This window comes from Sebastes fasciatus, chromosome 2, assembly GCF_043250625.1.
Source record: "Sebastes fasciatus isolate fSebFas1 chromosome 2, fSebFas1.pri, whole genome shotgun sequence".
In the NCBI taxonomy this organism is placed as follows: Eukaryota; Metazoa; Chordata; class Actinopteri; order Perciformes; family Sebastidae; genus Sebastes; species Sebastes fasciatus.
In genome coordinates this window covers 22,288,490-22,315,765 of record NC_133796.1, presented here as the reverse complement: position 1 = coordinate 22,315,765, position 27,276 = coordinate 22,288,490, and the positions used below count along the sequence as shown (strand labels likewise).

General features: G+C 39.4%; 1 long non-coding RNA gene across 6 annotated transcripts in view; it reads left to right on the top strand.

Moving 5' to 3' along the window:
• The window catches only part of LOC141755095 (uncharacterized), a 53,860-nt gene that overhangs the window by 3,840 nt on the left and 22,744 nt on the right, over positions 1-27,276 (top strand). For 4 of the 6 annotated variants that reach the window (XR_012590813.1, XR_012590825.1, XR_012590819.1 and 1 more), the window contains 5 exons: positions 5,273-5,409; positions 5,912-6,232; positions 21,743-21,790; positions 23,704-23,780; positions 26,995-27,113. This is a non-coding gene — a long non-coding RNA (uncharacterized LOC141755095). Of the gene's footprint in view, positions 1-5,272; positions 5,410-5,911; positions 6,233-21,742; positions 21,836-23,703; positions 23,781-26,994; positions 27,114-27,276 lie in introns of all 6 variants that reach the window. The other 2 variants (XR_012590837.1, XR_012590831.1) reach the window with 2 other exon arrangements.

The window sequence follows — 27,276 nt, the reverse complement described above, 5'->3', positions numbered from 1 at the left end:
GGAGAGTAGGGTCCAGCTAGGTTGAAAAATACCAAAGTTACCATTTAATAACTACTGTAAGTAGTCATTTAATATAAGATTACAAAATATTGATAAGTCAACCTGCAAATATGAAGAGAAATAAATTAGTTAACATTTTCTGTGTTGTGCATTAGTGTTTGATCTGAGAAGAAATAACAATTAAGAAAACTATTAGGTTTTTTGACGAGTTGGGAATGAGAATGTTTTGATGATTTAGCCTACATAATAGCAAATGTCATTTAAAGTAGTTAAAAAATGTTTTAAATTAGTTGGCTTGTCACTTTATTTCCCATAACAATAGCTTAGAGCTTTTGCATGAAATCAGCCTGATGAGTCCATTCAAGGACAAATAAAACAAAGAACGAATAATATATTTTAATTTATAATATTGTCCATATTTAGATGAGAAATGTATCTGTTATATAAATATTCCTTTGCAAAGTTTTCTTTTTTGTATTTTCAGTATTAAACAATAACATAGAAGTTTGAAGGTTGTTCAACTGATATTTAATTTCAATGTTTTTAAAACACTTTCAAATCGCTAATAGGTATTAACAACAATTTACTCCAGACCGTGTGGCGTGTGATCACCTGACGTAACCTCGACTAACCCCAAGCGCATCAGAGATGCACAATTAAAATTTAAACCCACATTCACAGATTTTATGGTAGTGTATATTAAAGTTGTGAACTGAAAGTTGTACATCATATACAAGCATCCAGAGCAAAAGTCCACTCCTGGGTTTGATGGGCAAGACAGCTGCATCCCCCATAAAAGTCTATAAATCTACCAGTAATGCTGAAATTGGGGTGTGATTTGCATGTCACAGATTATACTGGAAAATAAGTGATAAAATGAAACTGGGAAAGATAGTCCTAAAAGAGTTTCCAAAGGTTTAATGTGGTAAAAATAAATACATATTATACTTGCAGATATACAGCAGCGTACAGATGCTTTCTATTTGGGTTAAAATTAGCTTGTAAATAAATATAGCTGTTCTTCTAGTAAACTCCTTCGTAATATTTACACAGTGAAGTTCTGGCAAAACTTAAAGCAGAAAGGGACTTAGTGAGTTGGTCTCACTTAGAAAACTCGGGTGCTCAAGGTCAATGTGCTCCCAATAACAACTAATAAAGTAGTTTCTAGCTTAGGTTTGTCATATTTGTTGTTTTCTGAAAATGATAAATAACAGCAAAACCTAAGGACAATATTTATTCCAGTATTAAAGAGAAAAACATCTTATTGGAAAATTACAATTCCTTACTTAGATGAGCCCACTCATTCATTTAAAGCCCATAATGAAGAGTGCAATGTAATATTTAGCAAGCCTTCATCTCAGGTAAGCAATCTAATTTATAAATAATGATACAGAGTGATCTATTATTAGCATAATTTCTACTACAAATATTACAAATTACATCTCCACCACAGTTTAGCCCTCCAGAGCATTACTCATATCTAAACCAACATGTCCCACGCTTCATTGTATCTCTAACCAGGACATCTTCTCAGGATCTAATATGATTAGTATTGACTGGCTGCAAAAAGGCTTGTACACTGATCCCAGTTTAAAAACATCAGCGGCACTTGTTTGGTTGTTTTCAACGGAATATTAAATGCATCACAGGCCATCGCTTGTTCTCACTCATTTTTCATTGCACCATTGGTTTTATGATGTTTGGAATGAATGTACATGATTAGGTTAAATAATAATAAAGTAAATGTACCAATTTGCATAACATTATTTGATGTTACTTTTTATCATTACTGTATAATGAGAATTTATTATACAGACCGATTGAAACAGCGGGTATATACAAACAGGGAAATATTCCGGAAATATTTTTAGTAACCGTTTTCTGATTGAACTAAAATAAAAACAGTGTGGATGTGTTTGCAGCTCGAGCTCTCATTCAAGCCCATATTCGTCTCAATATCACAAATGACTTCAAAGAGCACCTTACATGCAAGATGCACTTTCTAGTGTGCCATAGTAAACCTCCAAATTGAAGTGGTTTATGAATTTGTTATTGGGAAACTCACTCTAGAATAACCAATAACAGACTGAAATGAAAGAAAACCCCATTTTCGACATTTCCCATTGTCCCTCAAATGAGATTGCATTGCTTTGCAACAGGCCAGTCATTAATTGGTGACAGTCAATTAATCACGGCTGGTACAGACGGCTGCATCTATTGATCTTGTTCGAGCACTTATTTTTCATCCCTAAATGACACCGATCGCCAGATTTGACCAGCATGTGTAATGGACAGTGAAGAACCAATGACCCGAGTGTCAGTCTTACCACTGGTCGGGATCTGGATCCCCTCCCCCACCGCTGGCAAATAGCATCTTTACCATTTAGCTTGGAAAGGTTTAGACTGCCCTAAGAGCACAGCAGCGAAACAGTGCGCTCTGGTGCTCAGATGACCTTTTCTGTTTAAGGCTTAATCTCTGACAAATGCTTGCTTTAATTAGCCTGATACCCCCTGCCTCGACTGCCACCCCACCCAGCTCCCCTCTCTCTCTCTCTCTCTCTCTCTCTCTCTCTCTCTCTCTCTCTCTCTCTCTCTCTCTCTCTCCCCGTCACCATCTCTCTATCTCGACTTTTCTCTGTCTTCCCCAGTGTGCGTTTTAGAAATTCTCAAACACACATCAATGTGATTTATAGAAATGGAATGACAGTCAGGTAGCCAGAGGTGGGACAAAATATGGGAAATGTGTTTGAAGCATTGCTTTTAAGGGAATGATAAGAAAAATATGCTGTTTAAAAACGTACAATATATTTAAATTACGGCTGTCAAAGTTAACGCGATGATGACGCGTAAACACAAATTAGTTTCTGGACAATATTTGCCATTGATTTGTGTAATTAATTGATTTCCAATAATAAATATATACATACATTTGTATAAATCAAGCCTATTTTTTCACTCCCATGTTGATAAGAGTATTAAATACTTGACAAATCTCCCTTTAACGTACATTTTGAACAGATAAAAAATGTGCTATTAATTTGCGATTAACTATGGGCAATCAAGTGATTAATTGCGATTAAATATTTTAATTGATTGACAACCCTAATTTAAATATGAGACAAACATTTTTTTTCACTTTTTAAAACCATGCCTAGAAAGTTCCCATATTATTGGAATTACAGTATATTACTCATAAAGGCAACAGCAGACTAGTTTAGAGAAGGTGTTACTTAAAGCACATGGTGTAAAATATTTAGACATGTTTTCCCAGATAATGGATAGATAATGAATATCCACTTGAAATGTAACAAAAGAGAACAAAACAGAAAAAGAGGTCATGTTGGGGAGAGAGAATGAGAGTAAAAAGATTAGCCGGTGCACATTAGGAGGTTTAAGATAACATGCAACGGCAACCTGCAGGCCTCATCTATTGATTAGCCACTATCAGAGACAGTAGAGTGTGTGCGCACGTCTGTTTGTGTGAGAATGGCAGGATGTACAGTATATGCTTCAAACGAGTGCATGAACTGGAACGTACCCGAAAGTCATTTTATCATAACAGCTTTAATGGAAAAATTATGTAATATATGAAAATAAATAATCAAATATATGAATGTATTTTCCATAAGATGCTGATAAGAAGAAAAAAAAATCTTCTGAAGTTTGAACGTCAAGAAGTAAATTGGGCAAATGTTTCTGATCACTTTCCAACACTGCTGAAATTAAATCCTCTCAAAGCCTCGGTTTCATCCAGAGACTGCAGCAGCTCATGCATCCCTCCCACCGCAGTAGCAAACACAAGTAAAATAGATGCATGGCTACAAATCCTTGTTTTATTGGAAAGGGGCCTAATTATTAGGATGTAAGTCAGGCTGTGACTGGAGGGCCGTCTCCTTGATGCGGGCCTGGTTTATATTTATCCCCTCCTCTGCAGCTACAGCAGCAGCAGCAGTGCCACCATCACTACCAGCAGTGTGTGGCGCTTTTATTACATCGCCCACAGGCAGGTTCAGCCCTGTCACAGTCACACACACACATCCACACACAGCCTGCAGGACCGGCAGCCAGTTGAGTCCCCTCCACAGCAGAGTTACCCCACATCCCCATGCAGCCCCACATGGGCCCTTGGGACGGTGGAGGGAGGGAGCGGGTATTATGGTAATACTATAGCCTGCTGCTCCCTTCCCCTCTCCTGCAGCACAGCTGGGAAGGACCATCATTACAAGTATTGTAGCAATCTGTTTAAGAGGGACACATCGGAGAGGTTGGGTGACAGAGAGAGGATGAGTGCTGCATACATAGATCACATAAAATATGATTAAAATGTGTGCAAGGGGACCAGGAATAAAATGCAAAACTTGTTATGAACACCTTATATCAAGTCTACTGTCAAAATGGCCAGCTGTAAATCTCTATTTTCCCCTCTTTACTTTTTTATTTTATTAAAGGTTTCTTGTGTTGAGCTGGTCATATCTCAAGACACGCGGCCCGTGGCACATAAGGAATAAATAGGACATAAAGTAGTTGAATCTCTAATGCCTCATATAGCTTTACCAATCTATATTATAGTGTGTCACGAGCTGGAAATCCATTATAAAGTGACCAAAATCAAATAGCCTTGCAATAGTGCAACTGCACCGCTCTTATGGTCAAATCACCGTGGTTTCATGCAAAAATTCTCCAACCAATTATTTTTAGACACAAATGAAACCCGGGAGATATATCTACGAAGTCTTTATGGTAATTGATAAAAAGCTGTGATGACACGTGTCTCAATGCTGCTTTAAACACCTGTTTTGCAACAGATTAATGATTATATATCAAGAAAGTCTGATCAGAATAAACAGCCTACTCCTCTATTCTGGTAGCAGATTAGGCCTTTGACAGGGCCGTCAATCACTCACTGTCGGATTAGGCTGCTCAAAGCCATCCGTCTACTTGTCTTGTTTTGGGGCAAGGCTGTGATTCAGAGCCTTCCTCAGACTCCATCATCCTCACAGTATTTTTAGGAAACACAGATATCCATTACATCCCTTTTTCCCTCCCTGTGCCCTCCTTCTCATTCTATTTTCAGCTTAGTTTTGAGCAGAAAGTTCGATTGATAAAGCACAGAATCTATAACAGCATGCACAGAGGTGAAGGGTTATTGAATATTCTGCAGATGAACTATTAAAAATGCATATTATCTCATTATTCCTGCTGCCAAATAACTGGAAACTATATATGCCACAAGACACGGTTTTCTCGTCTTTTTCTTTTCTTGACCTGACAGAGGGCAGAGGAGAGGAGGGAGGAGAAAACTGCTTCAGTGCACTAATGTCCCTGAAACCTGAACCCTTATTGGATCTGAAGGGCATTACACGACAGGCATCCTCTGTCCACACCCTCTGTTAAAGGTGAGGATTAAAGGTGAGTGTATTAACAGCAGCAGTGTGTAACACAAAGTCGGTGAAAACATAATGATGTTTTAATAGTTGTATTGTGTTTTTTTGTAAAAAGAACTACTAAAAGAGGGCGCGTGAAATAATGTTCAACAAAGACATTTGTCAGCCCCCCCACAACTCCTCACCCTTACCACACACACACACTAGGAGGCCTTATTAATTATTTGTAGCCACTTGACTTCATATTGTGCTGCCAGTGGCTTGGTCAAAGATTATAATTACCACTTCCCTGTTTGTATCATTTTCCATCTCCTGTGCTTTTAGTGCCGTATTACTTCTCTTGTCCCTCTCTCTCCCTCTCTTCCTCCCTCTCTCCCGTATACACAAGACCAAAAGTGCAGGCACATCATTTATTGATAAGACAAAAAGAATGTAATGAAATTATCAATGTTCTTGAATTAATTATGAACATGATTAAGAAAGCTAAAATCTCAGGAGCCGGTCTCTCATTACCCATTCACTCTTAGGGATTGCTTTCATTCAGGGAAGGAGAAGCGAAAAAGCCTCGGAGCAGAGCCCACTCCAGCTCAGCCCTTCTCCCTGTGTGCCTGTCCCCTCGTCTCCGCTGCCGGGCTGATTGACCAACCCCTCCGACAGACCGGCTGCCGGCTCGCCCCGGACGGCTCCCTCGTACCCGTGCCTGTTACCGCGCTGTAGCCAAGCACTGCTAGCTGCCTCGTGGCCTCTGACGTTTGCGTGGAAAAGAGAGGATGTGCTCAACCTTCCTGTTCTACACCTGTGTTCACGCTCTGGGGTCTTGACCCTCCTAAAAAAAAGAAACACTCGAGGTAAGTGAAACTTCTCAGACTTCTGACTTCTCGTCTGTTGTGAAATATTTGTCAGTTGCAATTTTCTTGAAAAATTTAAATGTTTTCCCTCTGTTACCTGCAAGAAAAATCTTATTATTATGTAATATATATTTTTTTTAAATCTAAGTTATATATTTTTTTAAATCTTTTAATTGGAAAAAAATAATAATCTGTTTATGTTGTAGAAATACTACTGTGACAAACTGTAGATTATGAGATTATATTTAATTTAGTTTTCCCACTTGTGATGATAAATTCTCGGGTGAAATAATTTATGGGCTGACTATTTCTGTTGTGGAATTTATGGCAGATATTTAGAGGATTCTTCCCACCTGTATCACGCAAGTTTGAGTCTGAATCATTTTGTGATGAGATGAGAACAAAAAAATTACTGTTTTAAATTTTTTTTAATTGTAATTAGACATTTATATATAAGACATACCTTTTTAAATAACATGCATCTGCAATGATCCATATTCATATCTGATGAATCTGCTGAGAGTGTCACCTGCGAACAATATGTATAACGCCCATTTTGTAGCATCATTTATATATGAGAGCAGCAGTGCACGTTAAACTAATTTCAGTGACTATTTATCCATTTATATTCAGTGAGAGCGAGAGGAATGCTCTGCAGGAACTACATATCTTTGCTTCAGTCTATCTTTCTTCTGCTCAGTCACATGGGACAATATATGGGGCAATACTCCCCAAAGTATTGGGAGTTTCAAACAAAGTCTCAAACCCACTGTCTCCTTCCTATTCCCACCATCTCTCTTTATAACTGTCTTTCTAGCTTTCTCTACACGTACACACACTCAAACACACATTCTTAATCATACTGTAGATACAGAAATACAAAGCTGTGCATTGTTTCACCTCCCAAAACAAACAGAACGTACACACACCTGCACATGGAAATGCTGTAGTATATTCACACTAACATACACCACCTCGCCAAGCTTCATGTTGTTTTTAAGACACTTGTTTAAATGATAAATGGTGAGATACAAGACAACACAAATTCTGATTCATTATCTTTCTTGAAAATGTGTGAAATTCAAAGCAGTGTGGTGCTCTGCCCTCCTGCTACAGAGTAATATATAGAGCAATTTTTTCCCTCTTGAAAATAGTTTCATGATTTCTGCTGCAGTATCAAAAGAGAGAAAGATTCACTAGAAAACAGAGAAAACAAGAGAGAAAGAGAGAGATCTCAGGGGTTAATGGAAATCCTCCTGTCCTAGGGATTGATCCAAGTATTGGATCGCACATAAAGCTGCAGTTACTGGATATTACCCTGCCGCTATCGGCCTGCAGTGATGGCCTGGATAAGAAGTGCTTACCAAAGAGGATGCTCCTTCAGGGCAGATACGGTTTCCCAGCCCTCTGGGAACAACAACCACATGCCTGCTGCTTGCTCAGGAACTTTCTACCTCATCGAGTAAATCCAGGGGCCTTATCAAGTTACTGGCCTACTGAACTGCTCAAAAAAGATGTTTAAACCACCTCAGCTTTTGAGCTGTGTCGGGGCATCGCAGTCATTAAATGGCATCTGCTTTTCAAAGATAAGAGTGTTGATTGTTTGGTTTGTTTGGCTTGTGTTTTATGTCGGATGGAGTCGGGTTATCGCAGATTCGGTTCTGAGCAGAATGCAATTTCATAGATTTGTGCTGGGTTAGATTGTAAAGTTGCTACTTTGTGCTTCATGCAGACTTCACTGTACTGGTCTTTACTGTAATTGCTTAGGACTCTTTTAAATGGGCAAGAGACTGTCCTCAAACCAGTTCTGTCTGTATTCCCTCTTGTGGTTTTACGTCAGATTTGTATAGGGTTTAGCTGATTCCAGATCTGTGCCAAGGCGGGCAGCTCTACCCATGAGCATCTGCTGTATGTCTCTCTGTGGCATTACCCATGAAGCACCTGGCTCACGCCACACGCCAGCAACCAGAGCCCAGATGGCAGCTAAACAGGCTAATTATTTCAACACAAAACTCTGATGTCCCACACCAGCACTGGGGGGCCACTTTGGCATTCTCCATTCCCCTCTCGAGCTCTGCCGACAAGGATGTCTGCCATGCAGCTATAAAGATGTCAAGTGGGTAATCACGGTCATAAGACAGGCCCCGGTACAGTGCTTGGCGTCCAGATGTAAAGACGGTCATATGTGGTCTCCTTTAGAGGAACAGAGGCATTTGGCAGAGTAGGATGGTGCATTGTCTTTGCCCTCGGTGCTCATCGATGCAGATGCATGCTCATTATATTCCAGAGTTGACAATAACATAAGTTTTTCAGTGCATTGTTTCGGATCCTTTCATGAATATAACCACCACAAAAAAATGCTGATTCAGAGTGTAGACAAGATTTCATAGCTGTGCAAGCAACTGTAACTGTTTTTCCTACAACATGTGAACAAAATATGAAAAGTACCAGCACTGGCAAGTGGCATTTTGATGAACAGGCAGACACTGACTGACTGACTGTTGGCTTTCGTGAAATGGGGCTCATTCAAAATCTAACTCAGATTCCTCATTCATTCAATCATGGTCAGCCTGGTTGTCCCCTGGTGGCCGTACAGTAGTATTGTGATGTCTCCAGATAACACACTGAACCAGGATCATTCACTTGCCTCCTCTATAATGCTGCTGTTGGATTCCCACATCATTCGAGGACACAGTGTGAATTACAGCAGCCCTCTCGGCATATCTTGTATGTGTCCGTCAGACAGGCTCAGCATTGTTGAATCAGTCTTAAAGAATGTCAGCTGACAGTCGCAAGCTCTTAACTACTATAGCAAAGGTGCACTGCAGGCTTTAACCAAATTATTCCTGGTGGTCCAGTAACCGAACAGCATCAACATCTTTATCTGACATCAGAGAGGTTGCAGTTTCTCTGTACATCTTCTCTGAGCTTGATGAAGTGTTGCCATTAGGGCCCATCTCCTGCGTCCACGGCCACATCAGAGGAGGAATTGGTTGTGCTTGATAAAGCTGGCACTTAGAACAAGGTGCAGGTCCCACAGCGATAACCTACTGACTCCAGCATTAAAGACTCCACCAATGGGAGGGCGGCCTACCTCTTGATCTATTGCTTCTTGTCAGAGAAAAGTATTACTGGCTATAGCCTGTGTGTTTTGTATTTTTGTAGCTCTGTGTGCAGGCATGAATAATATACCTCCATGGGTTGACATGGAAAATTAGTAGAGAGGTTAAAAAGCCAGGGACCCTCTGGCCTCCAAAGGGTCGTATGTGATTTGATGCTCTGGCATTTACATTTACACACACACACAAAACTTGTGCTATTAATTTCCTAAATTTTGAAGTTAATTAAAAGATTTTTCCCTGTAAATCGACTCAATATTGTCAAGTATGCTTTCTTGAACATACCGTAATAGTTTTAATGAATCTACACTTTTAAAGGTGCTCTATACGATATTCAGAGCATTAATATAGCATCAAACAACTATTTGCTATGGAAAGATATAGAGGTGTAATGTCTACCCGAGCAGAGAACGAAGTCGCTCTCCCTCTGTGCTTTGTTGACATAGCCGGGCCGGCCGTGCATGCTTTTAGTGCATGTGAGCGTGTCCCACTGGCTAGCTCACGGGCTGCTCTCATATGGCGGTTACAGCTGATAACGCCGTCCCGACCGATGGCGCTGTTGCAGCAGCATAGCACCCACCCTCCGGTCCCCCCCCCCAGGTTAACACTGTTAACACTGTTAGCTCTGTCACCGTTGGCGACAAACCGCTGGCTCAGTTGTCGCCGTATTGAGAGCTGCATGGAGGCAATAGAAATGCTACCAATCTCACATTTAGCACCTTTTAAGGACCTCTACAACTCTCCAGCTAAATTTTGGAATAAAATCTAAGACATATTTATGAAAACATATCTAAGAAGTCCATTAAAGATTTTAACTTTTAAAACTTATGTGAGGTATTCATTCACTGCTGGCTGTCTTAAAAGCCAGAACAAGTAAAACGTAAGCACTGATATAGACAAAAACACAGCCGTTTACAAGCAGAGTAAACCAAAACCTATTGTTGTGTGTTTGTAGACTCAAACTCGAAGACAAATTAGCTGAAATAAAGCAATAAAGACTCTAATTTGTCCCAGTACAGTTCTACCTCATCCTTTTACCCTCCTCCTCCCCCTTCCCTCTCCCTAAAGTGTATCCCATCTGCTTTGGGGACCTCTCCCCGGCATGCAGGAGCAGGATAAGCACACCATTTCCCTGTCAATACTTTGCTATTAGCCTCTGCAGATCTATATATCACTGCGCTGTAGGCTATGAGCTGGTGTTCTTATCTGAATGGTCTAGGCTGAGGTCCTCCTCTCTGCCCTGCACTTTGATTTATCCATCTAGTAGGTTAATGAGAGATGGAGCCTGCCCCTTTACTCTTAGCCTGAGGGGGTAAACACGTGTGCATGTAAAGGGGTGGAGGGGAGGGAGGAGGAGGCTGCAGGATGTGTCCTAAAATGTCACAAAAATTACTTCAGTTTTCGAGAGTTAATGGTAGATATAGATGATAAATTGGTTATCTATAATTATCTGTATGTGGAACTATTACGTAGTGATATTGCAAATGCTTAAAAGCTTGTTTGAGTAGTAGGCTTGAGGTTCATTATCTAATTGAATAGTTTAACATTTTGGAAAATGTGCTTATTTACTTTCTTTCAATATCTCCTATTTTTCAGATCAATTTGAAGCTAAAGCCAGAAGACGGTTAGCTTATCTTAGCAGAGTGGTTCCCAAACTGAACTGGGGGGCAGGACCCCATAAGGGGGACCCAGAGTTATAAAAGGGGGGCCCTGCAGAAAAGGCTTGGGAACCACTGTCTTAGCACAAGACTGTAAACAGGGAAAACAGCTAGCCTGAGTATGTCACATAGACTGTATCTAAAGATGGACGACATGACAATTCCCCAAAAGTGAAGCCCAAACATCTCGATCGCCCCCTGGTGGCTGGCTGCAGTATAGGTCATAAATCCCGTCTCTCCATGATAGCGGATGGGAAATGCGCCAAATTAAAAAGTCAAAGTACACGTCAAATAGATTTCCCCAAAGATGGTTTCTGTCATTTTAGGTAGCTCTTATCACGCTGAAGTATGTTGTTTATACCATGGCTCCTGTCCCCCGATCAATACCGTGCAGACTCTGGCTCCAAATGACGTCACATTCTCAAGATGGCAGCTCTCGTATCTGGGATATTTTGGCTTCACTTTTGTACAGTGAGAGGAAGTGGAGACCCTGTCATCCATCTATATATACAGTCTATGGTCTGTCCAAAGGTAACAAATCCACCTACCAGCACCTCTAAAGCTCACTAATTAACACATTATACCTCCTTTGTTTAAAACAACCAAAAGTGTAAACACAACAGGTTGTGGGTTTATGGGTGTTTATGTGCTGCTCTATATGCCGAGAGCAGTGCTAAGTTAACTGTCTCCTGGCTGTAGCTTCATATTTAGGGAACATTTGGCACATTTTTTTGTGGATGTCCAATCAGGGTCATGTCTAGAAGGTAACACTCGAGTTGGGGAAACTCTCGCAAGATGGTTAAGGTTAGGTATTGATCTTGAATAGTTAAGGTCGTCAGGCAGTGAGTCTCGCAAGACTTTTTGCAGATTTCAGATCAGATTTTGCAATTTGCGGGTTACATTCTAGACACGACCGTCCAATCAGTGTATATGGTAAATGTAGTCAATTGAAGCAATACATTCCTCAGTGTGTGCTATATTGACCCAGAAAGCCAAGTTCTCCTATTCGCAGAGCTGTGCCTGCAGTGCCTACATGTACCAGGATAAATTGCACCTAAGTTTCTGTCCAGTCTGTAGTTCTTCCTTGCATCCACATCAAATGACGACGCTGGATGCAGGAAGAACAACAGATTTTGCAGCTGCAAAATCAGCTTTCTTGGTCAATATAGCATGCACTGAGGAAAATATTGCTCCAATTGACTAAGTTTACCATCAACACTGATTGGACATCCACATAAAAGGTGCTGAATTTGCCGTTTAACTGGTAAACATGAGAGTGGTTTCGAGCTTCTCGTCTATTTCTCTGCAAGACAGCAAAATAAGCATATTTGACATAAAAATGTCAAACTATTTCTTTAAAATATTGCAGCTTTAGAAAAGTTTAAATAAGTAGGGGTGTAAGAAAATATCAAGTATCGCAATATTATGTTGTGATACTGTATCAATTCTCAAAAACACTCGATTTTTAATTGAGTTTACATGCAAAGATTAACTCAATGCTTTATTTCATTTGCAAAGAAATGCACCATCTCAGTGTATGTGCTCTCTCAAAGTAGTGCTATGATGTTGGACCTACAGTGATAAATGCAAATGCAGATCCCATTGTTCTGATTGCATACATTTTTTTTCTTTTTTTTAACTCAGATTTTATGCATATGGTTGTGTGTTCTTTAGACTAAGATTTAAAAAAAAATTGCAATGTATCGCTTTGCTTACAGTAGCGTAATATAACATACTGTATATTGATTCGTAACCCCTGTATCTTATCGCCAGAATCTTGCGAAACACAGCCATATAAATAAATAAAGTGGAAAATGAGGGGTACAACACATCATAAACTGAACTTCAAACTGTTTGTTTCGTGCAATCAAATAAACACAATTGGCAGTTTTTGCTGGTGGGAAGCCAGTGAGGGATCATGTTAGACATTTTAAGTAAAAAAAAAAAAAAACGGAGGAAACCCAAACTATTTATTTTAGCTTTAAAAGCAGTTATTCAGATTTTCAGAGGTCTAATGTACAGTGTACAGATCTGCTGTGGTGGGATAAAGGTGGTGTATGTGACGACAATCCCTTCACTGTGGCGGCCTACGTCTTTACTGTATGCCGCGTTTCTTCCTATTTTTGAACAAAATGCGTCAGGAGTATATTAAATGATGATAAAAGGCAGTCCTAAAAAGAGATGTGTAGCTTCCCTACATCAGTGAGTTACATTGCCTGTTACATCAGTGAGTTTATGACCTGCAGATATTTGGCCTCAATCCAAGAAGAAACCGTCTAATGAGCAAGCTGTGTCAGTGTCTCGCGCAGCTCCCTCTCAGCAGTCTGCCTGTACTGTGCGTGCGTGCGTGCGTGCGTGCGTTTGTGCGTGTGTGCGTGCGTGTTTGAAAGCAACAGAAATTCTCTGTGTTGAAGGCATTTAGCTGTGGGATAGAGAGGGAACTCAGCAACTCACACACAAGCACAACAGGGGAAGACAAACCACTGCCAGATAAATGTCCTACTTAGCTATTACACTGTAGTACATTTCAACAAGAAGTCAGACCCCTCCCCCTGCTTGTGTTCTACACACACACACATACACGCACACCTTCCATGAAAATATCTAGCATATGGTTGTATCTTCTAGCTTGTATCCCAAGGCCAGTTTCCCCAGCTGGTTCCCTGAGAGAACAGAGAGAAGGGGGAGAGAAACTGAGGAGCAGAAAGGATACAGGGAGAGAAAAAAGAGAAGGAGATGCATGGAGAGAGAGTGAAAGAACAAGAGACATGGTGGTTACAAAAAAAAAAAGAGGAAGAGAAGATGAAGGAGCTGGTCATGTGCCTCGCATCCCTCCTCGGCCTATGGCAGATGTATTGTAGGTTCGGACTGTTAAGTACCTGATAATTAGTTTGCCTGTGAGGCATCAGTCATTATGGTTCTGTAGCGACTAACAAGGCCCTATCAGGGACAACAGCTTTTCTCTCTGATTTTCACACAGTCTTACAATGATGGCAGTACACCCGCCCAGACTTTTAAACAGCAGAATAATAAAATAAAATAAGAAGCAGAAATAAGAACATCTCTGACTGAGAGGCATTGGCATTTCCTTTTTAGACAACCACGTAGTTGAGCTTGAAGGTTCAATATTGACCTTAGAAACAGTAGTTTAACCCAAAAGAATGTGGGTCATGAAATGTGGCTGAAAGCACAGGAACATTTCTAGTAGGTGGACCTTGGGCTAAGATTTTTTGGCAAACTCCACCATATGAGTTTTGAAGAGCAGGATGTACTGTGTGATTTCCAGTCAACAGCTGGACTTGTTCTTCTTTCAACAGGTCATATAAATACACTCTCTCTTTGTATTGATCAGTCCAGGTACTCATGGATGTCATCTTTCCCTCAAGGACATCTTCAGTCACAGTTTGTACAGACATTGTTAAGTACTGACCTTGAGTCTTATCTATTGAGTATCATCATCACACACATATATTATAAAAGTATAATTATAGAAAATGTATAAAAAATAGCACAATACATTATCGTCATCATACAACATAATTTAATATTTAATAGAATTGTTATTTTATGTCTTCAACGGGGTGTTTTGTAAACCTGTTCAACATCAAAGAGACAATTGAAGTAGAGAATCCCATTATAACAGGAGAAAATATTGATCTTTAGATCCAGTAGACATAATTACAAACCCTCATCTCACTGCTGACACTGCAACAAATGTCTGTTATAATGTGCATTACTGCTGTGTATTGGCAAGAATCTGGCGATGCGATATGTATCATGATACAGGAGTTACAATTCAATATATTGCGATATATTGTGATACTGTAAGCAAGACGATATATTGCAATTTTTTAAATCTAATTTTAGGGAAACTGTCATAGTATGTACAGTATATGTATATTTATGCAATCAGAACAGTGGAGTCTGCATTTGCATCTATCCCAGTCCCTGCAACATCCAACATCATAGCACTACGTTTTGTGCAATCTGAGCCACTGTCTGCCACAAAACTTTGTATGTAAACTAATAATAACAGTGTTTTTGAGAATCGATGCAGTATCACCTAACATAATATTGCGATACTTAAGTGTATCAATATTTTCTTACACCCCTAATGTGCACTAGGTCTGTTTTTGCAGGCAGCAATATGTTGCATATTTTAGGAGCTTTGGTGAAAAAGACAACACACAGATGGATCTAATTAGGAAGATTTTATATTTTTTGTTCTGAACCAATGTGCAAGTTGTGATAATCGTTGTAGATAACATTTAGGTAAAGTACAGTAGAATATTTAAAAGGGTCGTATTGACAAAAATAATGAGAATACACATTTTTTTCCTGATGAAATTAGATCTCGTCTGCAAAGAAAAAAAGTGATAAAAAGATGCCTATTGAATACCAGTACTAGTGGGACAAATGGCACACAAAATACTCAAGACAAGCATAATCATTTTCTTACAACCTCTGAGAATTAGTTTAGATTCTAATTTGACACCACTGGGAGCTGAAAGAAGCCGTTTTGCATACTGCTGCTAATAATCCTACCGCCCTGCAGACACCTTCATTATTGAGATTGCTGTTCTGCATTGTCTTTTAACAGTCAATAACTTGCAAAGCAACCTTGCATGCTATCTTGAAAGGGTTAACATGACTCTCATGTGCTACCGCCTCAACATCCATCATGTTTCTCTGTAACCAGATCATAGCTTCAATCACAGGGAAGATTAGATAGTAGTCTATTAATCTCCCATATTAAGCAGATCCATTTGTGAAAGCAAACGGCCCAGAGAGGCCATCCTTCCACTTGTTGTCTCTAAATCTGATTAGCAAGCATAACGACATGTTGCTGAGGGTCACAGGAGATATAGATTGGTCTTGCCTGCATCTCCTCTCTCGGTGGCTGGGGTGTTGCAAGAATGAACAATTTTATGTTCAAGGACTCATGGGAATTTCTGTTGTAGTCACCTAGTTTATTGAGCGGGCAACATAATGGGAAGGTGGGTTCATTTGGAGTTTTTTCATTTGCAAAACACTGCAGTGTATTTTTGTGACAATTTAGCAGAGCCTCTTCACTCAACATTTTACATACTCAAAACAAACAATACATTTCAGAAATCTTGTGCAAATATAGTTGGCATCTGCTCAGGTCTCAACACTTGTTATTTTAGAGCAGAGTAAGGGCATGTTTCATTAATAAACAAACATTTGCAGCATTGTTTGGGCAGACGGGCTTTCCAGATGGAGGTCTAAATAAAAGAGAAGAAGTCCGGTCTGTGAATCTGTGCTGTGATGATGAATCTGTTTGTCCTTTTCATAATTACCTGCTACAGGGTGAGCCGTGGAGCAGCGGTGGAAGACGTATTCAGATACTTTACTGAAGAAAGTTACAATACCACAGTGTAAAAGTACTGTAAAGTATTAGCAGTAAAGGTCTAGCCTTCAAACTTTTGCTTAAAGTGGCAGTAGGCAGTATATTTTTGGCATCATTGGGCAAAAAATCCATAATAACCATTCAGCATATTGTAATTCAAGTGTTCTGAGAGAAGACTAGACTTCTGCACCTCCTCATGGCTCTATTTTCAGGCTTTAGAAAATCTAGTCCGTGACGGGAGACTTTGACAATTACAGGTCATTTCATTGAGAGAGCGTTTCTATTGGCTGTGCTCCGGTCATGTGACCAGAACTTGGTGTTCCTTCAACAGATTTTACAATGGCGGCCGCGTCACAAACTTTCTAATTTTACAGCTAAACCGTGCACTACAAGATGATTCTGAAAACATTTGAGGCTAGATATAGGCATTAACGTAACATAATATTGATTAATATTTGATCAGAGCGGCCTAGTTTGACTGTTTGGTCGGAGTTCGCGAGTGATTGACAGCCGGCTCTCATAGACAGCAGCTGGACAGCAGACCTCAGATCAGCTCTTACTGCCTGTTTTCCTCTGCTCTGTGAAATCTTGCAGATGTCGTTAGGAGCACCGGAGGACACAGAGGCACATTATTTTTTTTAATTACCTGTTTCATGTACTACTGTCACAATATAGTGACCGTTTGATAAAAATAACTTTTTTTAATCATATTTGCTCCAATCTCACCTACTTCAGCTTTAAGTAAAAATATAAAAGAATTAGCAGCAAAATGTTAAGTGTCAAAAGTAAAATTACTTATTTTGCTAATTTATTATGTATATAATATAATTGGATTATTACTGATGTATTAAAGCTAGAGTTGGTAATCTTCTTTAAAAAAAATGTTGTTAAAATTCACTTTACATCCCGACAGCAATCAATAAATCAAATGCTCTGACAAAAAAAAATCTGGTAACTGTGGCTGTCGCAGGACTTCAATAATCCTGTCTAATAAATGAATTTGGCCCGAATGTAATGATTGGACGGCGTACCTGCCTGTCTACCTGTCTAACATATATGTTTGTTACTTACATTCATTATAATATGTTAACATTCGTAATGATCCTTTTGGGGGCCTGCCGACTTGTCGACTTTCTCTCTAGATTTAGTGACTTTTGGAGCTAATGCTGCTAGCTACTTTCATTGGAAAAGAGTTGGCAACACTGGGCTGTGTGTTTTGGTTGGATCATTTTTAAAATTGGGCGTACTCTTGCTAGTGTCTTAAGATTACCAACCCTAGCAGGTAAGATCATTTGAACTACTAAGTAAAGTAAACGAGTAGAAGTATAAAGTAGCATAACATGGAAATACTCAAGTAAAGTACTAGTACCTTAGAAATGTACTCAAGTACTTTACTTGAGTACATTTATTTACGTTTCTGGCACTGATGTGGTTGTAGTTGTGTAAGTGGGACGTATGAGTGAAAGTCAGAGCTTCTGTATACGAGCCTAAACTGCATCTTTTTTTTGTGTAGTATTATGAACACACTGCAAAAATAATATACTCACAATCAAATAATGTGTAAGTGCCTTAAACTGATTGTCTAGAAGTCTATGAGAAAATGACCCTACTTCTCACTTGATTTATTAATTCAGTAAACATGAGTTCATGGTCTCAATCATTAGTTTCAAGTCTTCTTGAATACAGCATGATGTTCATTTAGTAAATTATGCTCCCATTTAGAGTCAAATAGACCATAAAGCAGGGGATGCTTTAGGGCGTGGCTACCTTGTGATTGACAGGTCGCTACTACGGCGTTATACGGTCTGGGAGTTGTCCGTGTTTTCGTCTTACAACTTTAACCCTTTCAGTGTGTTTTCAGCTCATGAAAGTTAATTATAACCATTTTGGTCTCCTAAAAATGTCTTTTCAGCGTTAGGTTGTACTTAGCTCCACCCTCTCATGTCGCTTCTGGTTGCAAAAAACAAGTTGGCGACGGCCAAAAACCAAGAGGGCAACGGCCAAAAATGCCAAACTCGAGGCTTCAAAACGGCAGCCCACATACCAATGGGTTACGTCACGGTGATTATGTCCACTTCTTATATACAGTCTATGGTTAAAACATTTAAAAATCCAGTGAATGCCGTGAAAAATGAATGGTCATCAAGCTAAATGCCAAACAGACTTTTTCATTTAGAAAAGTTATTGTTTTCATAATCGTGCTACAGTAATGTCATGTTGTGAGGAGACCGCAGGGTCATTTTTACACAGACCGCTGTCTGTTTGATCCGTGACCCATTCAGAGGTGATGAAGAATATGCAGATGATGTCATTGGTCTTTATTTAGCCTTCTTACCTCAACACACACTGGAGGAGAGTTGTCAGGTGTCTGGTTTCTCTCTCTGACTTGGCCGGGACAAGGAGGAGAAGCAGGAGGAGGAATATCCGGTTACAGCGAGCGTGGGGACAGATCTGTTTACTTGGGGAAGTTAATTGATTGGGAGGAAAGGTGGTGAGGGGAGAAAGGAAGAAAAGTGGTGGAAGGGGGCAAAGAGAGGAGGGTATTGATCATGTGACTGCTCCTGCCATAACCTTCGATACGCTTCTGTGCTTTTATTGCACCGTAATGCCAAATAAGATTGTTTCCTGTAAAAACAGCAGAGAAAAAACAACATGTGCTCAATGAGAGGGCAAGCCGAGGCAAGGAATCGTTAAGATTTGCTTCACTCATTAAGATCAATTTGTACCTTTTTCATTAACACCTTGGCCTCAACAAAGGTTATGTCACAGAATGTAATCTTCTGTACTAAGTGGGCCTGTCAATGATACCTATATTTAAATGCATCAATACTTTTGATCCAAAAAACAGGTATTTATCGGAAACAAATCTTCTGCTTTTCAATGTTACAAATTTGACAAAACTAGCAAAAAAATGAAAAGAGGTGGCAGATTATTGATGTTTCTCTTGGAAGATTGTCTATACTGTTGTAGCATGAGACAATTGTCTTAGCCCATTAATGTTGTCTGTATTTATAAGGGCTGCAACTAACGATTATTTTCATTATAGATTAATCAGCTGATTATTTTCTAGATTAATCGTTTTGTCTATAAAATATCAGAAAATAGTTATAAATGTCCATCCTAGTTTCTCAAAGACTTGTTTTATCAGTCCAAAACTCAAAGATATTCAGTTTAATGTGATCTAAAACAGAGAAAAACATGAAATCTCCACATTTGAGAGGCTGAAAACAGGATTTTCTGCCCTCTTGGCACGAAAATTGGCGATTATTTTTCTGTCGATCGACTAATCAATTAGTCGATCAATCATTGCGGCTCTAGTATTTATTGTTGTAACAATGTTTTAATGCTGCCTTCTTGACCAGGTCTCTCTTGAAATAGATATTTTAATCTAAACGTGACTTTTACCAGATTATATAAAGAAAGATTAAATGGCTTTACATTGCTCTTAAAGTAGTCCTGCTAACTTAATTAACAAAAAGGAAGCATGGTGATGATGTTATATTGGTGCTATAAGTAATATTAGCTCTGTTAGGGACAGTTTTAATCACATTTTTATTGTCTTGTTTAGCACTTTGTTACCTTCGCTTTGGAAGGTTGTTATTATCATTATTATTACAACATGTAGTAAAAGGCGAATATTACAAACAAACAAAAATAAGCGCAGTCATGTGCATTGTGTCTATCGGGGGAGATAGAGAATGAGATGGAGAGCAGGGGGGGTGCGGTCTGCATGCCGACCACTTTGTATTGGATAGAGCGCATTAATTATTTAACGGCAGGGCTGCTAGCTATTATTACAGAAAAACAGTGGACTGCATCTGGACGCTTTCCTCATGTTTGTATGTCAATACACACCTTGCCCTCGTGGGCTCACCGGACCTCTGTGGAGCTCACATCTTAAAACAAGGCCACGCTGAATAGGTCATATTCACAGGGAGGCGTGGTGCAAAACTCAGTTAACAGTTTAATCAGATGAGATACAGTCTGTATGAATAAGAGAGAAAGACACAAAGCACTTTATGGTCTGTCTGTATGGTTTGCCCCTCTATTGTAGGTACATGCATTGTGCTGTACGTGATGCTTGTGTGTGTAAGAGAGAGAGAGGGAGAGAGAGAGAGGGACAGATATTGGCAGACAGGTATAGAACAAGAGCAAATGCCTACTAGAAAGAACAGGGCGCGCTGGAGGTGAGGGGGAAGTGGTTGCTCAGATTTGTTTGCCGTGTCATTTTTAGTCCTTCTATCGTCCTCCTTCCTGCCTAGACGGATATTTCTGTTATTCACTCCGAGGTTATGGTTTTAGATTGAGGGCAAAGCCCGGAGCCCGCTGTTTGTTTTGAAGGAATCCATTGTCAATACAGACGCAGCGGTGCTAGGATTGTTTGCAGAGTTAATAGTAGTTTGATGATGTCATTCTCAGTGACCTGAAGAGAAATTGACCCCTGTTGTGTGAGTATTTCTAAAATGCCACCTGCACAATTATGGTTGGAGTGTCCCTGGGCTGTTGTATGTAGGGTTTGTTTTATCTGAGACAGTTGTATGTGAACACACACACACACACACACACACACACACACACACACACACAGACACACACAGAGCGTGTACTGCCACAGTTTAATTTGCTGACCCATACCTCCACATCTTCTGAAAAGATGTTCGTTGAATGTCACCAGAAATTAGGTTCCCCACGGTGATGGTGAAATAATTTATTCATCATGAGTGACTTTCACCATGAACATTTTACAGATGTGTATTAGCTATTTTTGCTACAGAATAGTAACACTCTAAAATAAGACATTTTCAACATTTTTTTTAGATGGATTCATTTTTTTTCCTCAACGACAAAAAATAGGTTTTGCTTACATTTACATATGCAGACAGCAAAAAAAAGATACAGTAGATACGGGCATAGAGGTATCCATGACAGGATAAAACTGCATTCATCAAACATCCACTGTTACTCCTGCTCATATGTCTTTGATGCAGATCATTTAAAACCTTTTCTGCTGACTGATCTAGTGTTTTGATGGTAGAAACGCTGTTTTTCTTGTTTTAGTTTAATCATCATATTATTGTTGATTTTTACAAAGAGGAAAAATAAAATGGAAAAATAAAAAAAGAGGGTAAGAAGCAGAAAGCAAAAAGAGCGAATCCTCTAGAGGGATGTATAATTCATGCTCAAGACATTCCTGGCATTCTGTGTGAGTGTGTGTGTGTGTGTGTGTGTGTGTGTGTGTGTGTGTGTGTGTGTGTGTGTGTGTGTGTGAGAGAGAGTGTTTGTGGATCCTTCTGAATAGTGTTTTATTCTGCAGGATGATCACTGTGTATTTGCTGAATATCCTTGTCTCCATGTTTTTCAGGTAGCCAACAGACTGGATTTAGCCCGGCCAAGACCCGATTCAGTCATGGTGGGATTCTCTCTTTCTTCACCTGAGACATTATTTATTTCACAGGTGAGCTGTAACTTCCACTGTGTGCATATTGTATTCATTGTAACAGTCACTGTTGGCACTGAATCTCAGACTCCACATATGTTCTTCTTCAGTGTGAGACCATGAATAATATAGAAACAAGAGACGTGAAAGATGTCACTTGACCCGGGGCCAGATTCACAAAATAAGATTTAAAAGTTTCATTAGATGCTTTTTTATTTTTTTGGGGAAAGGGTTTCAATTATCAAAATTGTGCCTCTATTTTTCCAAAAGAAATGTTTTTTTTTACTGAACTCTTAGGTACAATTATGAGGTTACTTGATGAAGGCGTGATGTCAAAACACACTTCATAAATCTTTTTTGGGAGCATCTAATCAGTGAGAGTAGCTAAACTCGATACAGTGAACAACCTTCTACTTTTAGTAATTTATATAGACATTTTGCAATTCTAAATAGATATACTTTTACTATTAATGATATATATAACTCTATAATGCAATAATACAAATTATTATATTATTATATATACTATTATTAGACAGTACTATATTTTTCTTATATACATGCATACATACATACTGTACATACATACATACATACATACATATACACTCAGTGGCCGCTGGATTAGGTTCACCTGTACAATCTAATGCAAACAAATACAACAGCTCTATTTTAAATTCTACCTTTGCAAAGTCTATAATGTTCTGTTTTTGTTGACAATGTGTAAATTCAATTATATTTATTGCTGAGGTCATAGTTAAAGGTGGTACTGTACTGGATTACATTATACTGAGAGGTGTTTCTAACCTCTCAGTATAATGCCTATTTATATATATATATGAGGGGAGCAGAATATTAGAAACGCCTCTCAGTATAATGCAGTCCAGTACAACACCACCACTAACTATGACCTCAGTGCTAAAACATATAATTGAATTAATATCTCTATGACAGTGTCATAATAAACCTGAACATTATAGAATAGGCATCATAAATATAGACTTGGCAGAGCAGTTGTATTGGTTTGAATTAGATTGTACAGATGTACGTATTACGTATATAATTTATTCATGTATTTATTTTTTCTGTAGTCCGACTGATACTGGATTTTTCAGTATCGGTATCAATACTGATATTATTCATTTTAACAGATATTCATGTTTTTACATAAATACATGCCATAAACATTTCTGATGAAAAACAAATTGTGACCAAGATATGCACTGAACAGGACAGTTTACAGTTGGAAAAAAAAACATTGTAATGGCAAGACTGTTTCTAAACTACCTCAAACATACCTCTGGTATTTCTGTAGTGACATATACACAAACACCAATATATACTGTATCTGTAATAAGCAGCCCGACTGTTTCCGTTTTATTTTGTCCCATGTCTCATGAAAAGAAGTTAGCAAGTATTTACACTTAATAGTCCTTCAGCCTCAAGGTAGAGATCAGCTTCATTGCCTTCTTCTATAGTCAGGTACTTGTTGAAGTAAACATAAATAAAGTGCTGTTTTCCAGATAGGAAGGGGGGTCTTGTAACAGATGAGACTGATGTCAGGGAAGGAAAGATAATTGTACTTTGGAGCCTCTGTAATAACTTCTTAAAAGTTTGTTTTCCTCTTCTTCTCAGATAACCTTTCAAGACTTTTGTTTAAACTACTATGTGAGAATGGCGTCTGGTCCAATGAGAACTGGAGACTCCTATTCGCTCAAAAAGCATCTGTACTTGCATCTAACTGAGTTTCATATTACCACAGTGCTGTCCCTTTTCAGCAAGAAAATATGCCACTGTTGGGGAAAAAAGTTATAATGGGCTTTAAAGTCACCGTTTTCAACTTTTCCAATTCATTCAATTCTCTGTTTACACATATGATGTTACAGATGAGCAGACAGGACAACAAACTCTTCTTTCCCCTGTTTGACTGAAGGAGACAAACAACCTCAGCCCATGAAAACAGGCAAGTTTTGCTCATTTGTTCCTAAAAATATAATTTGAAATCATAATTGACAAGTACAACACACATAATCATTTTTACACTGTTATGTTTACTGAGCTAAATGCTTTTTTTAAAGTATGTATGTACCAGCTGCATAATGTTGAGAGCAAACTGTGGGGCATGGCTGCATGTCGTCACCCCATCATGAATTATACAAAGAGAGGATTCCCGTGCGTGTGAAATGGCATTGTTCACAGTTTGTGTCACATCAGTGCATGTTTAACTAGGAAAAACAAAAGCTTTTCAATATTTTAGTGCTCAGGGACTGACAGCGTGAGGAGACATGGCTGCACTGCTGTTCTGCCTCCTCCTGTCTCGTCCTCTCCTATCTGCCGTCCTGTCCTCTCCCGTCCTCTGAAGTGTCCTCCTCTCCTCTTAGATTACACCACCACCTCAAAAATCCCCACTCTCCAACTCAGCATCGCCATGTCAGACCATTTTTTTTTTTACAAATGAAGCCAACAAGAATTGACTCCCAACCATCCCTCTTCCCCATTTATCACTTCTCCATCTGTCCTGTACCACAGGCTACATTAGCTTCAGCGCACAGCCCTTTTAAGCTCCCTCCGCTGGGTTTGAATAGTGTGTGCTAAAATGCAGTGTTAATCAAACTCCAAACAGGTACACCAGGGTTTGGGTCTCAGAGGTCCAGTAAAAAGGCAACACTACAGAAATGATTAACAGGGGGGCTGTTGAACAGATGTGGAAACAGAGACACAAGAGGAACACAGAAATGTAGAGAGAGCAGATTGTTTGAAGAATAAGAGGACGTTTTTGTCCTTCATATTATGACATTTAAGTCTTATTTATAGTTAAATGAGCTCACACGCCATCAGACCATCAGTTCATATTATTCAGGGTTTTTTGCACTCGGTGATGTGACCGCAGCACAGATGGGGTCCTCATCTGCTTTTAAGTCTTTGTCTTCCTCTGCTGAGTCAAACACAGAGAAAGTCTTTACTGCTCCCTACAATCCACTTTGTGTCCTTGTGCAGGGGACTTGTCTGATTAGGCGTTGGCTAATTAGGTCTGACTAGCCAGGCTTTTAAGTCACACGTCGTCATGCATGAAGCATGGTTAAAAGTTGATGGACGGATGAGACATTAACTGTCGAGAAGGAGAAACGCAACTGATGGCATGAGAGGACGCCGTCTAGGACAGCGGTTCCCAACCTGTGGGACGAGATCCTCCAGAGGGGTCGCACAATATGTCTGAGGAGTCCTGAGATGATTAATAGGACAGCACAGAAGCAAAAATATGTTCTGCTATACAAAACCGTTTATTTATCAGACATCACTACAATGATATGCTATTTTCTTGAGAATTGCTAGATAGCTTTCTCCCGTTGTTAAAAAATATTCAAATTAAACAATCATGGATACATACCACTAATCACGCACAAAATGGCATATGAATGACATGATAATGCGCAAGGCATTTAGCGTGCAATAAGAACACCGTTGCGTGTCATTTGTACGCCATGTAATCTGTACTGACTGCAATGTAAACGCATCTGCGTAAATATGCTACACTCAGAGTTGGTGATGTAGAATAAAAAGTGAGAAAGACAGCTTATGGCGGGAGGTAGGGGAGGTTTGTGATGTGTGTTTTTGTAATGTTTTTTCTGTAGTTACGTTGTTTTCGTACGTATTTTACTTAGTTTATGTACTTGTTTTAAACCCAACCATGACGTTTTCCCTTAAAGCTAACTAATTGGTTTTGTTGCCTAAACCTAGCTGCGGAGGTTACCGTAGTTTTGTTTTGTGGCGTACAAATGAGACGTGAAAAGCGGCGTACAGATGGCACGCTAAAAGGCTAAAATGCGTCCTCCCGACATGCGGAATGACGTTCTAATGTTGTGCTATTCATACGCCTTCCCATGAGATTGGGTTGCACTAATACACTCTAGGGGTGACAAGTAGATATTGTTTTGTTTTAAGGGGATACCAGTCAAAAACATTGGGAACCACTGGTCTAGAAGACATTTGGAGACACTGTTCCTGGTGAAACAAAATTCCTGTTTAAGGCCTTAATGGTAGTGGTTTCACCTTATCACTGCCATTTATCAGTTGGTAGTCACATAGTTGCCAAACTATTTATCATCCACTGTAATTAAATCATTCTGCTCTACTATTATACAATTCAAAACTATTTTTATAACATGATGCACAAATGCCATTGAATCTGGACAGAAACATGCCATTAAAGCTCATATGTTGTGCAAAGCATCATAAGTACCTCTCAAACAACCAGAGAGGGATTCTTCCCGCTGGTTGAATCCTTTCCCTGCTGATACAGTAACAACTACTAAGGGTGGATGTATCCAGCAGAAATCACAAGATGGATAAGGAGCTAAAGCCGAGACACGGATGAGTGACAAAAAAAAAGCAGAGTAGTCAGATATTAATCGAGACATTTTAACTTTGTCATGAGAACATTTGCCAGCTGCAAGGCGCTCTGCTGATGTTTAGCCTGAGGGTGTGACAGACAGGAAGGGATGTTATGCCATCACAGCGTTTGATCAGCGGCGTCACGGGAACACAGGTATCAGAGAGAGACTCGTATCTCTCGCAGCTGTTCAGACTCTGTCGTGGGGCTTGTTTAGATATTGGTGTAAATGGGATACTGAAGATGTAAGCCGAGCTCTCTTTCCTTTAAATCCCCTTTCAGAAGTCGTGCACTGTGCAGTCAGAGCAGTTCTTTGAAACTTTACAGACGGTCCAGGCAAATAAATGTGTGGGAGTCAAGCAAAACATTATTCTCTAAGCTGTGTAATTGTGTGTTAATAGGCATCACAGTACAATTACTTGGCCTATAATGGAAGTCCAATCAATGTATGGATCCTGCCCCCTACTGTCAATGATGAAAATGACATCTATAATCAATTAGTGGGTGTTCAGCATTGAGGGGCTGCAGGCTGACATCTATCAACAAAAAATATTTCTCTCATTTGGATCCTTGTTTTGGGGGTAGAATTTGCTGTCCGTGCACCAAATAGCTGCCTGTTTTAGATATTAAAACACATTTTGTTTTATTTGGACATTTTCAAAGTGTGTTAACTGTTTATTCTGTTTAAGGATTCCAATGAGTATGGAAACTACTTTAAATGGATCTTTAATTCCAGTGATTTTTACACCTTGTTCATTCCCTCTCTCTCCCTCTCTCTCTCTCATAGAAAGAAGTCTTTAGGATCTGTCAAGACCATCCACCTCCTGCTGTACGCAGGGAACACAGCAACCTCTTCTGGACAAACGTGAAAGTAGCAGAGGGTGTAATGAAGCCAACATAACAGAAGTGAGTAACACCTATGATCACTGTGAGTCTGACAAACCTAGGTTTTACAGAAACGCTTCAGGAAATTAAATGGCATTTTATTGTCTTTTACTGTATTGCTGCTAAACAGTTTGAAATCGGGCCATTGACTCGTACTGACATCTCACAGGAAATGTTAAAATCT